Here is a 16,855-nt window from a genome sequence, read left to right as displayed (position 1 = left end):
TAGTAGTCAAGTAAGGGACTAAACTAAAACAATTATTTTTCACTCAAATTACTACTATTTATGAGCAAACTAATTTCCTGAAAATATGTACGATATTAGCATATTATGGAATTAATGTACGTTTGGGAAGAATATTGTTATTATGTTGAAACGCGTATATATGTATGAGACGCCAGAAATAATAATTTTCAAATGCAATGTATAGTTTTATAGAGCAAATGTGTGGCATGAATATTATTTTACATTGAGAAATATTATGATATGATAATGATATGAATGCAGTATGATTTGAGCAGTTATGGAAATATACAGTATATTATGATTCTGATAAATGCATGATAAAAGGATTATTTTGATAATGACGTATTTATGTATGATTTTGGCACGAGGCCGTATTTATGTATGATTTCGACACGAGACCATATTTATGTATGATTTCGGCACGATGCCGTATTTATGTATGATTTCGGCACAAGGCCGTATTTACGTATGATCGGCACAAGGCCGTACTTATGAAATGTTCAGCACGAGGCCGTAATTATGAAATTATGAAAGATGCTATACAATCATGTACTATATGTTATCAGAACCCGGATGTTAGTTTAGTTCACTTCAAAAGCTCGTTACCGTAGCTATGTAGATCAGATATCTATGTTCAGATTAGTGCTAACCACTCCACGAGGGGGTGGGAGATGGATAGTCGATGTGGCCTTCAATAGAGTGTGGACATCCACCCGACAATCCGGAGCAGGGTGTGGCAGGCCCATCGTACTTACAGACATATTTGACTCGGTAATGGTCGGCCGGCTATTGTCGGGTCCCGCCTTCGGGCTGCACAACCCGTTATGGGGGGTAATACATGACATTAGCTAGCTATTCATCTTGGGTATGTTTTCACTATTATCAGTTATAACATATGTTTTATATACGATATGACTTATTAGAAAATATGAAAGCAAGTGATTATTCATCTTGCACAACCCGTTATGGGGGGTAATACATGACATTCGCTAGCTATTCATCTTGGGTATGTTTTCACTATTATTAGTTATAACATATGTTTTATATACGATATGACTTATTAGAAAATATGAAAGCAAGTGATTATTCAGTATGATATGATAAACGTTTACAAAAATTAGAAATGTACTATATATATATAATTGCCTTAAATGTTCATGTTACCACACAGTTGTATTTAGTTTATTTTCCCTTACTGAGATGTGTCTCACCCCCAACATTAATTAATTTTTTAGGAGACCCTGAGTGATCGGCGGGTCGTAGCCGCCGTTGAGTTAGTGATATTACCTCGTTAGGAGGGTAAGATTTTGTACTAGGGTCAAAATTATTTTGTGTTTGATCCTAGAGTTATTTTGATGGTTATGAGGATGTATATAAATAAAATTATATGATATTGTAGTAAACTCTACTATTATGCTTTATGGATGGATGATTTAGATTTTTATGCTTGCTGCTGCTTAGGTTTCCGCTGTGATTGACAGTTGTCCCCGTTACCCATAGGTTCGGGTTGACTTTTCCATTTATTATGTTAAATTTTATATTAAGAATTTGAGGACGTTACTGTACCACTCACTGTTCCTCTAATAGTTTCATCGCATGCCACCACTATTCAGCTTCTCCAGCCAGTTTAAAGGTAGCAAAGAGGACATTCTGCTCCTCGGTACAATTCAACACAGCCAGAATTTTCTCCATTTCTTGCATCCACATCTCAAACTTAATCGAATTGGTGCCACCCTCAAAAGACGAGGGTTTTAGACGAGTAAATTGGTCAATGGTGCAACCTTGGTGCACTGGTGGATAGCTTGTTCCCCCAAAATCCCGTCTCATTTCTTCCCTAACCTGACGAGCTATTCCTCGCAACAGTCGAGAGGTGTCTATCTCATCCCCACTAGAAGCTCCCATTTCGCTTCCTCCTCCCTCATCCACACCCTTGCCTCTATGATCCATCCTTGAATATAAATGTACAACAAAGGCAATTTTAGAATCTCCACATCTTTATATATTTGACATAATCATAAAACATAAAAGCAAATTAATATCCATGTCCTCAATTAAACATCAAACATCCATTTATCCACAATTATTTGAACTTCCAAATTAAAATTCCAAATCTTGGTTTCACAACTCGGAAACATCATCATCAATGGATGTACCATGGTTTTTTGAAACCGTCAACTGATTCAAAAAATCACAGAAGTCCGTCAAGAGATTCCTGCCTCCAAATTACAAAACAACCTCAAACTTCAATCAATACCCTATTCTACCCATTCCTACCCTCATTTAGTTAAAACCTATACTCTGGTGTTAATCCGCCTAAAGTCCGCAAGACCGTTATGCTCTCATACCAACTATAACGCCTGGGACCCACGAGGTGGGGCCCGGAGTGTTAGGAGACCAACACTCATCTTTGATACCAAACGCAGCGGAAAATAATAAAGCAACCTCGAACATAATATACCAGAGTTCTATAATTATACATCATCAAACTCATTTCACACATCTAAGTTCTCTACATTACAAAACCTAGAAGAAATATAATAAAACATAAAAACTAATACATAACCGATCCAGTACCACTCACCAAAACTACCCCCCCCTGGAGCTATCTAAGCTCGATTACCTGGATAACCTGAAAAATTTAGAACATCGACGGGGTGAGACACCTCTCAGTAAGGAAGAAATAGTTTATAACAGTGTGTGGCTAAAGTTTTTAATATACAATTAAAATATCCATCCAAAATGTATTCACAATCCGCAAGTAGCTCAAAATATCATGCCCATAATCACACAAAGGCACACGTCTTTGCCAGCCAATCACATTCCCACAATCATCAATATTTTACTGGTAATTCCCCGAGAATAAAGAAATCTACCCGCTCATACAAGTAGTTTCCCTCTGCTCTAGTGCTAAAACTAGGGTACTCACCTTTCTTAGTAAGCCCTCAAGTTATGTATCTAGGTAAAGTCACCGAAAATAGGGAAGATCACCCGCCCATACAAGTGGCTTCCCTCTACTCTAGTATCCACAAATAATTACCAGAGTACTCGCATTTCTCAGCAAGCTCTCGGGTGAAGTAATCTACTTTACCATAAATACTTAATTAATTAAAGTCACACATACACCCATATCACAATCAATCCACATAGGATATTCATACAGTATTCAATTTTACCCACACAGGGTTTACATTCACATATCATGTAATCGTCTACACAGGACCCTAACAAATCACAGCATAAATGTCCACACGGGACTAATCAAACCACAACATAAATGTCTACACAGGACTAGTCAAATCATAGCATAAATGTCCATGCAGAACTGGTCCACACAGGACTAATCAAACCACAATATAAATGTCCACATAGGATACAAAACAACACTTTGTTCATGGTAAATAGGTAAAAAACCTCCTCATACCACTGCCAATGTTTATCTCCCAATATAAACGTCCATATAATGACCTCCTCATACCACTGCCAAGGTTATATGACGGTTATACCAGGTACAATATAACAACCTCCTCATACCACTGCCAACACTTTATCGTTATTACATAAACCACAACCTAAATCAACAGTAATCAATCATTCAACATATCCATAATTCTACCACAATATACATTAGTATTTTCAATCAGCCAAAATTCATAATCAAACGGTATTCACACTCTCAACAATTCTTCATTCTACATTATTCACAATCATTTAATTATCAAAAATGGTTTCAACCACACAATTTTTCCCAATATAATTTATTTACCTAAAAACAACATTTTCAATACCAGTATGGTTTAGAAAATTATTCCTATATATATATATAGAAATTCATAATCAAAACTAGTCGTTTAGAATTATTGAAAAGCTATTATAAAAATATTTCCCCTTACCTGCTCCTTGAAATTTGACCTAAAATAAAAAAAAATAAATAAATAAGACCCTATAATCCAAAAATTCCAAATTCCTCAAATCTTAGTAAAACATCCTTATAATACTTTATAGGCTCCAAATAACAATATTTGTTAAGGAAACTCCAAAATAACTCACTTACCCTAGTTTTGGGATGTTTCCCAAACTTCTAAAATCAAAGATCCACTCTGCCTATATTGCAGAGAATCTTCCTAGGAGTCTCGTGGTAACTTCTGATTGTCAAACTGAGCTAAATCCTGCTCGAAATCGAAGAGAGAAGGTAGTAGGGCCAAATTTTAGTGAGAGAGAGAGAGTGAGAGAGAGAGAGAAAACATACAGGAAATTTGTGCAGAAATGAAAGATCCCACTATTTATAAGTAGGGGTTCGTCGACGAGACACGTAGGCTCATCAACGAGTCCTAGTACACAGTTCAGCGATGAAATAGTGACCTCGTCGGTGAATTTCAATCGTGAAAATCCCTCTCTTTGTAATTCCTCGTCGACGAGACACATACCCTCGTCGACGAATGATTGTTGCCCCTCTTTTCCAACTTATTCTTCCTTCCCTTCTATCTTCCTTATAATTTCAAATAGTTAAAAAAAATATTGGGTCGTTACACCTTCTATCTCAAAAATGCTATAATAGCCCCCAAGCTCTCTAAGCTCGATCTCGAAAAGGCCCCGGAAAGATGAAATTCAACTATCAGGTGAGACACATCTGAATAAAGAAGGAAATACATTAAAGCAATGTGTGGCCAACATGATATTTGTGTTTAATATACATATAAATTCATTAATTTCTAATGAAACCATAATTATAAAACCATTCTCTGCTCCTAATCATACACAGGCAAGGTATTTTACTGATGAGAGTTCCCAAGGATTGGGGTGATTACCCACCCATACAAGTAACACCTCTCTACTCTGATACTTAATGCAACCTACGGTCCCATCTGAAGCATATCAGGGCACTTACCTTACTTAGTAAGCCCTTAGGTCGATAGTTTATCTCATACTCACACATTCACACAAAGGTTTACTAACAAAAGTTACCAAGAATAAGGAAAATTACCCACCCATATAAGTAACTTCTTTCTGCCCTAGTACGTTATGCAGCCCACAGCTACATCTGATTCCACCTTTCTTAGCAAGCACTCGGACGAAGTGTATACCCCGCCCCAAATATATGTAATAATACAATATATAATACATTTATTTCTTTACTCTGTATCGTTCATTACATTCATATTCATATTCCATATTCTTATAATCTGTTTCCATATCATTCTTGTCCATATCATTTTCATTTACCAATTTTCATATCCGTCGTTCTCATATCTGCCATTTCCTTTATTATCCATGGTTAAAATAACAATTATGCATTTAGAACTCTCTATACCAATTATATCATAGTCATGCTTCTGCCTCATGACGGGTTGTGCGGCCCTATTGTAACGACCCAAAAATAATAATAATTAAAAAATTATTATTATTAATTAATTAATAATTATTAAGAAAATTAATTAAGTTAAGAAATTTAAGGATTGTGGATATATATATATATGTATATGTATATGTATATTTAATTTATATATATATATATATATATAAGTATATAATAAAGTTTAAAGTAGAGGATAAAGGAAAGAAAAAAAAAAAAAAAACTTAAAGGCTAAGGAAGCAAACAGGAAGTAGAAAGAGAAAAGAAAAAAAAAAAAAAAGACTACTCACGCTGGCGCAGACAGAAAGAGAAAAAGAAAAGAAAAAAAAAATTCTCTCAGCTCACGTTCTCCACTCCTCTTCTTTCTACGATTTCGCAGCGGATTCTTGCCCTATTAGAAATCCAAAAATACCACTAGACTCCATTTTCCGCCTCCGACATATCTACCGAAGTGGATTTGTCGTAGGAGTAACGTGGGCATAGCTCCTGGGGTAAGCCAAATTCTTATTATTGTCTCAATTTTTCCTAAACTTTAAGCCAAGTGGACGATCAAACACCACCACTAGAATCTAGAAATGATTCTCTACAAATCTAGCGGAGCGAATTTCTCGTGGCGTCATTGTGGAAATAGCCCCAAAACTAGGATAAATGGGTTATTTAGAAATTAATTGGTATTTAATTATTGTAAATTAGGAAATATTAAAATAATATTTTATTGGGGTTGATATGATTGAATCAGGGTTCGGGTGAGTGCCGCGGGTATAAGTTTAGGAGCCCTGCAAGCGTGATTCAGGGAAACAGGTAAGGGAGAATAAAATTATATCAATATTTTATTAAGGTGAACCGATTATTTATGAGCATATGAAATTTATTATTTATCTATATGATTTTCAGAATAGTCTGATTACTGGAAAAAATGATGATTTTTGTTTAAGATTTGTAGTTGGGATAATTGCATATGATATTAAATTCATGTGACATGGGAATAATTTTTCCTAATAAATTGAATATAAATTGTTATTTCATTTGGGTTTGCATGTGGGGGTGTTTGGAATGATTATGATATGATGAATGAATTGTTATGTTTGACTCCTGTGTAGAAATGTATTGATCTGTTGGGATACTGTGTGGAAAATGAATTGATCTGTTGGATTCCTATGTGGAAATGCATTGCGTCTGTGTGAACTAACTGGTTTGATTATTCGTATGCATCTCAATATAACGTTGGCATGAGGAGGTTGTTATATTGCCTAGATGTAAATCATGATATGACGTTGGCAGGTTGAGGAACTTGTTATATCGTTATTTATATGGGGTAGGACATTGACAGGTCGAGGAGCTTGTTCTACTGATGTATGATGGGTAGGTCATGGGGATTGGATACTAGTGAATAGTGGTGCCTGTGTGGGCCACGTGTTGCAGAAGTTGGAGTGGTGCCTATGTGGGCCACGTTATATCCTGTGTGGATAATGGTGCTTGTGTGGGCCATGTTATGTACCATATGTAGGTAGTGGTGCTTGTGTGGACCACGTTATATCCTATGTGGATAGTGGCGCCTGTGTGGGCCACGTTATGTACCTTGTGTGGGTAGTGATGTCTATGTGGGCCACGTACTGAGGACATTGGAAGATGAAGTATGAGATGCATGATTCCTGTGTGGATGTGTTGTGCGCATGTGAATTTAATTATAGCATAAAAATAAGGGTATAGGATATTATGAATGCATGTGTGTGCATGCGGTGAGGTAAACATACCACCAAGGGCTTGCTGAGAAAGGCGAGTGCTCTGCTAGGTAGTTTCTTGGTATCAAGGCTAAGGGATGCTACTTGTATGGGAGGGTAGACATCCCGAACCTCGGAAACCTTCGTCTTTAAAATAATAAAGAAGTGTGTACAGGCGGCGAGGTAATACTTCACCTAAGGGCTTACTGAGTAAGGTGAGTGCTCTGGTAGGTAGTTTTTAGTACCAGAGCAGAGGAAAACTACTTGTATGGGCGGGTAATCTTCCCTATCCTTAGGGACTTTTGTAACGACTCGAATTTAGAATGGTATTTAAATAATAAAGAGAGGGAAATGGAGACCAGAAACAGAAGGAGGCCGTCGACTTCGTCGACGACATTGAACTTTGGGAGGAAAAACGGAAAAAGGGGATCAGCAGGACTTTATTGACGAATACAGGGGATTCGTCGACGAAGGCTTAAGAGAATTCGTCGACGAACACAGGGGCTCGTCGATGAGAAAATACCGAGAGAGGTTTTTAAGCCGACTGAATTTCGTCGACGAGGGGTGGATTTCATCGATGAAATTTGTGAAGGACTCGTCAACGAAGGACGGGCTCGTCGACGAATTCTGCTGTTTATAAATATGGAAAATCTGGGAATTTCTTCATTTTTAAGAAATCTTTCTCTCTCTCTCCTCTCTCTCTCTCTATGACTCTCTCTCCCTTCTCTCTTCGTTTCTGGCCCCACTAGTCGTTGGATCGACGATCCGAAGCTACCACGATGATCCTGGCGGAGTTCTCTACAAGTTTACCGAGGCAGATCGTCAGGAAAACGAAGTTGGATTCCATTCCAAATCGAGAGTAAGACCTTCTACTCAATATTTGGAGTTGTGACAGTTGAGAGAAGTGTTATACACGTTGAAATATTAAAGTTTAATATTGGGAGTTTTCATTTTCAGGGGTGTTGATTGAGGATGTTGGGAATCATTCCTAAGTTGAGGTAAGGTTTTTTAAGCCAAATTTGACTTAATGGTAGTTATAAGAAATGTTACACACGTAGAAATACTAAAGTTTATTACTGGGGGTTTTTCATTTTCAGGATGTTGAGTTAGGAACCCTGCGGGTGCGGGGAAGGTTTTCTTAGGGGCTTTTCAAGAATCGGGTAAAGGGATAAACTAAGTTAGTTTTGTTTTGAGAAAATGCATGTATATATATGTAGCATCTGGTTTCAGGAAAAATAAATATATTTATATATATGATTTATATTTGAAAAATATTGTTTAAATGATGATATGTTGAATACGTGGAAAATTTGTTCAGTGTGGCATGAGTATAAAAATGTTGTGAAATACTGTTTTTTGGGAATGGGAATGATATGGATTTCTATGATGGAAAACCCGCGTACAGGCCGAGATATTTTTATGTATATATATGTGATTTGCCGGCGTACGGGCCGTGCTATGTGGATATGTCTGCCGACGTACGAGCTCTGCTATATGATTTTCCAGTGTACAGGCCGAGCTATGTGATTTGCCGGCGTATAGGCCGAGCTATGTGATTTGCCAGCGTACGAGTGCTATGTGATTTGCCAACGTACGGGCTGAGCAATGATAAAATGTGAAATACCGGCGTACGGGCCGATGATTTTCATGATATATGTATATGTGAAAAATGATATGAATGATTTGATAATTAATGATATGAGTTATCCATGTATCATGATTTTAGTATATGTATATGATATCAGAACCTGGTTGGCTTGGTCTAGGCTAGCACTTGCACGGTACCGTTGCTATGTGTCCATGGTCTTCGTGATCATGATATTTGTGTTAACGCCGCTGTACGGAGTGGTGTGAGATTGGATGGTCGATGTGGTTATCTTTCAAGAAGTGTACGGACTAGGTCTGGCAGACCCATCGGACCTACAGACTAGACTATTGACTTGGCAGTGGTTGGCCAACCATTGTCAGGTCCCGCCTTTGGGCCACACAACCCAGTCATGTGGGGGTAATACATGACAACAGCTAGCTAACCTACCAAGATTGTTTTTATGTTATTATTATTATTATTATATGAGATAAGATATGCTTATGAAATGCAGTATGTTCTGCCATGTTTTGATATTCAAATGTTTTCCCAGATTTGATAAACATTACCGAATATGATATGTATGGTATATGTAGAACATGGTATATGTTGCCACACACTAGTATTAGTTTATTTCCCTTACTGAGAGGTGTCTCACCCCTAAATCTTATTAACTTTTCAGGAGCCCCGGATAGGAGAGCAGGAAAAGCCCGCAGAATTAGTGTTGTTTATCTGCCCTCTACGAAGGACAAGTTTTTGGTAGGGATAGTTAGGTTTTGTGGGATTTGTCCCTAGATTGCATTTTTAGGATGTATATATGGAAGTACAGTGATTGTAGTAACTCTGGTACATTGTGATGTATGATATGATGGTATGTAAATGATTGTACATTTTCTGCTGCATAGGCTTCTGCTATATGTTTTGATGTATCCCTGGTACCCACGGGTCTAGGTGGATTATGACCTGCTGAGTTGGAATGTGAGATGTGTGGTATTGATTTTATGACGATATTATTATAAAAAAAAATTTATATGGAAAATGAGCCGGTCGTGACAACTTTCGCCCGCATAAAAATTATGTACTTGTGCATATTGGATGTGTGTATGATATTAGATGTCGGGGATGTTATTAATGGTACATTTTCTTAGTTGTTATTGATATTATGTGAGAAGCAGTTTATTTTGAAATATAAATATTAAAACTCATTTGTCACACACTGTTATAATTTATTCCACCCTTACTGAGAAGTGTCTCACCCTAGTGGATTAACAATTTTTCAGGTTCTTCTGGAGATCAGGTTTGAAGGCCTAGGCCGAGATTGTATTTGGTGGTTTTTTTTTTTTGGGTATTGTGATATACTGGTATATATACAGACATATATTTGTATTAGGTTATGTTTTAATTGCTAGTTGTGGATATGGATATCTGGATGTTGTAGTGTTCGTTTTTGGGTTGTTATATAGAATTCTGGTATTTATTTGAGGTTATTTATTTATGTTCCGCTGCGTGCATGATAATTACGGTATTAGATGCAGGTGATTGGAACACGTGGCACCCGGGCCCCACTTGGCGAGTTCGGGGCGTCACACCTATGGTCGAACTTAACTCTGGTCAGCCCATTAGAGCTAAGTCAACCACATTCTACTGTCTGTAGGTCCAATTGGCAGCTCCCACACTGGTCCAGACTCCAGGGGGACACTACCCTTCCTAGCACAACCGACCATCCCATCTCCACACTCTATCTGAGACGTGTGGGTGCACTAGCTTTGCCAAATATATCCACAACAGTACTAAGCCCATTTTCCAGCTTATCAGTTTCCAATTACCAAAGTTCTCAAACCATACATTGTCATTTAACAATTCCAAACACATGCAAAATAAACCATATCACATTTTTATTCTCAATACATTTCTAGTATTTCCTTCATCTCATACATATATCATAGTTCAACACAAAAATTTCATTTTACTTATGCCACACAATTTATCAATACAATTCATACATTTACCGTAAAATAAGCCAACCCACATTCTTTGTTAATGTACTGAAAATATACCTTTAATTTCTTACACAATTATCTAGAAAATCTGTCATTTTATCCTTCCTTTTTCGCAAATAATAACTAGCAACATAGCCCTAGGCTCAAAAATTTACATTTTAAACGATTGGCTTTTCAAAACTCGCATAAAAATCATATACATATATACATAAATTTTCATTTTTACCGGCTAATTTCACAAAATTCTTGATTTAATATATATTCCTCTTACCTAATTTCTTGAACTACGCCAACAAGAACCCCAAAATGGTGCCTATGACGCTCACCCGATACCCTGAATCAAAATCCTTAGTTTAATCAGATAAACCCCAAATAACCTACTATTTTAGCATTTCCTCAACCCAAAAATCTCAAATAAATCTTTAAAACCTCAAAAATTAGGAATCCTAACCCTTACCTTAACTTTGGAGCGTTTCCCGAAAAGCTCAATTTAGAAATCTGCTCTATTAGATGTGTAGAGAATCTTCCCAAGAACACCATAGCAGTCTTCGTTTGTTGATTTGGGCTGAATCAGGGCCGGATTTGAAGAGAAAAGGTTGAGGAAACCTTCTTAGATAAATAAAATTGAAGGAAAATGAGTTTCTTCACAAAGAAGCAACTTTGGATCCTTTCATACACGATGCTGCCACGTGGCTTCATCGACAAGAAGATAAGATTCGTTGACGAGTCACAGAAAGGAATTCGTCAACGAGAGGGTGCATTCGTCAACAAAACTTAGAATATGAAATTTACTCACTCGGGATCTCTTTGTCGATGAGGGACTGAACTTCATTGGCGATCTCTAGAAGAACACTCGTCGACGAAGACATGAAATTTATCGATAAGGTATGCTGTTCTCCTTTCAAAATTCCCCCCTTTTCCTTATTATTTATTTATCTATTATATTTATTATTTTACTAATTTTAAAATAATTATAATTTTTTGGGTCTTTACAACTATGCTTTCAAATTTCCAAGTGGTGAATATTCGCCAAGGCGAAGATTATTGGGGATGTGGCTCATATTCATAGCGGATCATATGTACCGAAGAGAGTTACGTGAAGTGAGGAACAATTGCATGAGAGGAGTATGCATATCTTAGGGCAAACCATCGACAAATTAGCCCCTAACCGTTGATGATTTCAGGTAGTATGAAGAAGGTTTTTTTCTCAGCACCAAACTGTCAACGGTTTAGGTCAACATCGGCGTAGATTACGTTTTTTCAAATCGGGGGGCTTGTAGATTGGGCTTATTGGAGGGATTTCCTCCGGGGAATCAATAAAAATGTATTTTACATATACTAGAACACTTTTGCATGCATTGAGTTAATATTTAAATAATATTGTAACCCAAAGATTGTAGCTTTGACATTGATCATAGCGAAAACCTAAGTGTTGCTCCCATGGACATAGGCTATTTCCGAACTATGTAAATCTTGTGCATTCTAGTCGTGTTTTTAATTCTTCTTATTATTTTTTGATTGCTTATTGAGTATATTTCATCATCAAGTGATTGCGTTGGTTGTTTTTGATTGATTCATGTTTGATTGTGTACTTCCGTTGCGCATGTTCAAGTTGATATGAAGCACCCAAGTGTCCAATTTGGGCATACGAGCTCTAAACTGAGTGGGTTCAGTCTCGACACAACTGTCACATTGTGCTGGAGGTGCCAGAGTCGACGGTGCCCAAAAACTCCTCCCCTATTGAAAATTATGCACTTAGAGGCGAACTTAGTAAACTTAGTTCATTTTAAGCACTCAGGTGTCCAATTCGGGCATACGAGGTCTAAGTCCTGACACGTTTGTCACATTGAGTTGGATGTGTTGAAGCTGACGGTGCCCAAAAATCCTCCCCAATTGAATACTATGTGCTTAGAGACAAATTTAGTAAACTTAGTTCATTTTAACCACTTAAGTGTCCAGTTCAGGCATACGAGGTTCAAACTAAGTGGGGCCAGTTCTGACACATTCGTCACATTGACTTGGATGTGCCAAAGCTAACGGTGCCAAAAAACTCCTCCTTGGGAGCTTTTTCCCCACTTAGAAGCAAAGTTAGAATACAAACATATAAACCTAGTTCATTTTAAGCATAGATGTCCAATTTGGTTATACGAGGTCCAAACCGAGTGAGGTTATGCCTGACAAGCCTGTGACATTAAGCTCAATGTGTCGGAGCTAACGGTGTCCAAAAATTCTTCCTCGATTGAAAATTACGTGCTTATAGGCGAACTTAGTAAACTTAGCTCATTTTAAGCACCCAGGTGTCCAATTCGGGCATACGAGGTCCAAATTGAGTGGGGTCAGTCCCGACACATCCATCGCATTGACTTAGACATGTGGGAGGTAACGGTGCCCAAAAAGTCCTTCCCGGGAGCTTCTTCCCCACTTAGAAGCAAAGTTAGAATATAATTATATATAGTAAACTTAGTTCATTTTAAGCACCCATGTGTCCAATTTGAGCATATGAGGTCCAAACTGAACGGTGTTAGTCCCGTTACGTCCGTCACATTGACCTAGACGTGTCGGAGTTGACGGTGCCCAAAAACTCCTTCCCGAGAGCTTTTTCCCCACTTAAAAATAAAGTTAGAATATAAACAAACTTAGTAAACTTAATTCATTTTAAACACTTAGCTTACAATTTGAGCATATGAGGTCTGAACCGAGTGGGGTGAATTTCGATTAATCAAATTTAATTATTTACAATTGTATTATTTTTTTCATTATGTCTGAGTGTCCAATCATTTTGTTAGTATATATACATATGTTTTCAAACATTGTATACTAATTTTTATATAATTATGATTTTGTAGGGTTTGCCGTTGTCACAACACTACGACAATGTCAGGTACTATAGTTCAATGCGTGCAACTTTTGACTTTTCATGCATTTCTTGTTATCTAAACAGAATTAATTTGTATATTTTAATTTGAATTTGTATTTTTATGTATTTGAATTTTGACCAATTTTAATTTTAATTTTGAATAATGTATGAATGTTTTAGTAATTATGGTTCAATTTTATGTATGCTTTAATGTAATTATAGGTTTCTACAGGATTTTTTCAATAACAAAATTTAATTTTTTTTCAAAGTATTACTGACGATTTGAAAAATCGTTACTAATAATAGTGGAAGGAAGTATTAGTGGCGGTTTTTAAATCGTCACTATAAACTCTACATGTTATCGGCTCAAAATCATTACTAGTGATAGTTATTCAACCGTCACTAATAGGCAATTATCACTAACGATGATTAAAACCGTTACTAAAAGGCGAGTATTAGTGATGTTTTGGTGTCTGTCACTAATAGTGACATATTAGTGACGATTATTAAAACCGTTATTAATACTTGGGCTTTAGTGACGATTTTGAGCCGATGACATGTAGACTTTATAGTGACGATCATAGACTTTTAGTGACGACATAAAAGTGTCACTAAAAGTGAAGTATTAGTGATGGTTTTAAATTTGTTACTACTAAGTATTAGTCTCTACGGATCAAGTGACTATCTGGAAACCTTTACTAATAATCAGGAAATCGTCACTAATACTTTTAGTGACAGTTTTTTTTTTTATTATTATTAGTGACAGTTTAAAATTAAACTGTCACTAATAACTTTATTTTTTATAGTTTCAATTGCATGAAAATATGATTGAGGAATTCAAAAATGCATTTTTTTTTTTTCAAAATTTTGTAGGTAGATGATCGACTAGCCTACAAGCATGCATGGTCAACCACCCCTTTTACATTTGAAAAAGTAGTTGTTGGGCTACTAGGCGGTCAATCGGCCCTTTTGTAGATGGTCGACTACTAGATCTCGAGAGTGTATTTTTGCAATTTTTAAAATTTTTTGTTGGAATTTCATTTTTTTTCCAGTTTAGACACTCATCAAAGCATTGGTCAAGTTTAAGTGCTGATTTACTGAAAGTTTTCATGATTTTTTCCATAAAAAAAAAAAAACCAAGTTTTCATTTCAAAAATGCTTTCAAATGGATTTCACATGAATTTTCAAGTTTTTTGCAAATTTCAAACCAAAAGTTGGAATTATCATCCATTAGCTTTTGAATGTTCTCCAAAACTTTCAAATTAGATTTCAAGGCAAGTTTACGGTTTCCCTACCAAAAAACTACATCTTTTTCAACTTTAAACAAGTAGAACAACATTTTTGAAGCAATCACCCATAAAGTGGCTTGAGGGTGAGAAAAAAGTTTTTCTAAAGTTAAACTTGATTTTAGTTTGTGTTTTATAGAGTTTTCATTGAAAAGTCAAAGTTTTATAACAAAAAAACAAGGTTTCAACATAAATATCAAAAGATTTTAAGTGATCACAAGTGTTTTCAAAGGATTTTCAAACTTATCAAAATGTTTTCTTAAAAATGTTTTTTGGAAATTTTTTGATAAACTACAAGTGGATTGATTCCTCCATGGAGGATATATAGGCAATCTACTTTTGTAATTTCAAGCATAACTTCTAAAAACTAAATTTTTGTTTCTTCTTCTTTTCTATTTATTTTGATTTTCAAAAAAATAAATAAACTAAATAAAATTACAACAAACAATTGACCGCCCTATACAGGCGGTCAACCAACAGAAGCTACAAGTGTATTTCAACCTTTTTTCTCAAAATTTGAACTTCAAAATAGGAGACACACACACTCACATAAGATAAGTGAAGTAACCATTTTTAATTAGAATAAGTGTTGTAGGATGCTAGATCATGTAAACCTCATTCAAAGAAGCTTAAAAGTCTACCTTCCCTATTCATCATAATGGTACTCTCAGACCAAATCTCTTTTTTTTTAAAAAGGTTTTGCTTTATTTTACCTTTAAAAAAAAAAAACTAAAATGAAGTAGTGACTTCATTTATAAACAAATAAATAAATAAATAGGGAAACCAATAGTCTAGTTCATCTTACTTTTTTAGTTTTCATTTGTTACCAAAATATTGGCAATGAAAATGGGTCATCCAAACCCAATGTTGACACCAAGCAAATAATCCAATCTCACAAACAAGAACATAAGAGATTTATAATAGTTTGTCCAATGATGACCAACATCCGCCCGCTAAGCAAATGCTTGAGAGTTCACTATGAGAAAATAGTACAAAACTTGTGGTAGGAAGCATATATAAACAATTGATCTACACTCCAAGTAAAAATCTAATCAAGCTAGAAAACCATTTAATCAAATAGTGTAAGAAAGCACTTAGACTGCCTATATAGAAAACCTTCAGGTAGAAATTAGTGGGATTTGAAACCCTTTAACAAATTTTGCTAAAAAGGACTGGGATAATCTACCCTATGTTGGGTAGAAACCTAAATCAAATTACAAGATCCTTCACTCTCTCTTTTTTTTATTATTTTTTTTTTAAAGGAAGGGCGGCACCTTCATTTATTTATTGATAAACCCTCACTTTTGACGGAAGAATACCATGGTTACAAGACAAGTAATGGGAGATAACAATATATTTAAAAGCCTCCCAAAAAACAGCACCAACATCCAGCCAAAACAGGGTTACAAGTCCAAACAAAACAAAACAAGGACCTACAAAACAAACATCATGCAACAAAACAAACAAAAAATATATATATATATATATATATATATATATATATATATATATATATATATATATAAGCATAAACCAATACCAACAGGAAATCAGTTAAACATACCTCATATAAGTCGTACCCATCTTCTCCAATTTGTACAAACCATTGATAACTTTAAGAAATTGACTATTATTTGCAAACAAACTATTCCTTCCCATAACACCTTGTCGAGCCAAAGCATCTGCCACTTTGTTCCTTCTCTATACCACTGATTTATCGAAAAGTCTACTCCCTCCAATAAACTAATAAGCTACTCCCAAAAATCCCACAAATACCACAAGGAGCACTTACTGGATCTTATCCAATTTACTACAATATTCGAATCACATTCAATATCAATACTAGTATAGCTCAAATGTTTGCAAATCTTTATTCCCTCCAACATAACTCTCAATTTAACTTCATTAAATGAACAAGAACCAAAATATTTTGAAAAACCAAAAACAAAAGAACATGTATGGTCTCTAAGGATGCCACCACCACCCGCCGGCCCTGGGTTCCCCAAGCTGCTCCTGTCCAAATTTAGTTTCAACC

Source organism: Malania oleifera, chromosome 2 (genome assembly GCF_029873635.1).
Source record: "Malania oleifera isolate guangnan ecotype guangnan chromosome 2, ASM2987363v1, whole genome shotgun sequence".
NCBI classification, from domain to species: domain Eukaryota; kingdom Viridiplantae; phylum Streptophyta; class Magnoliopsida; order Santalales; family Ximeniaceae; genus Malania; species Malania oleifera.
This window is presented reverse-complemented; position numbering follows the sequence as displayed.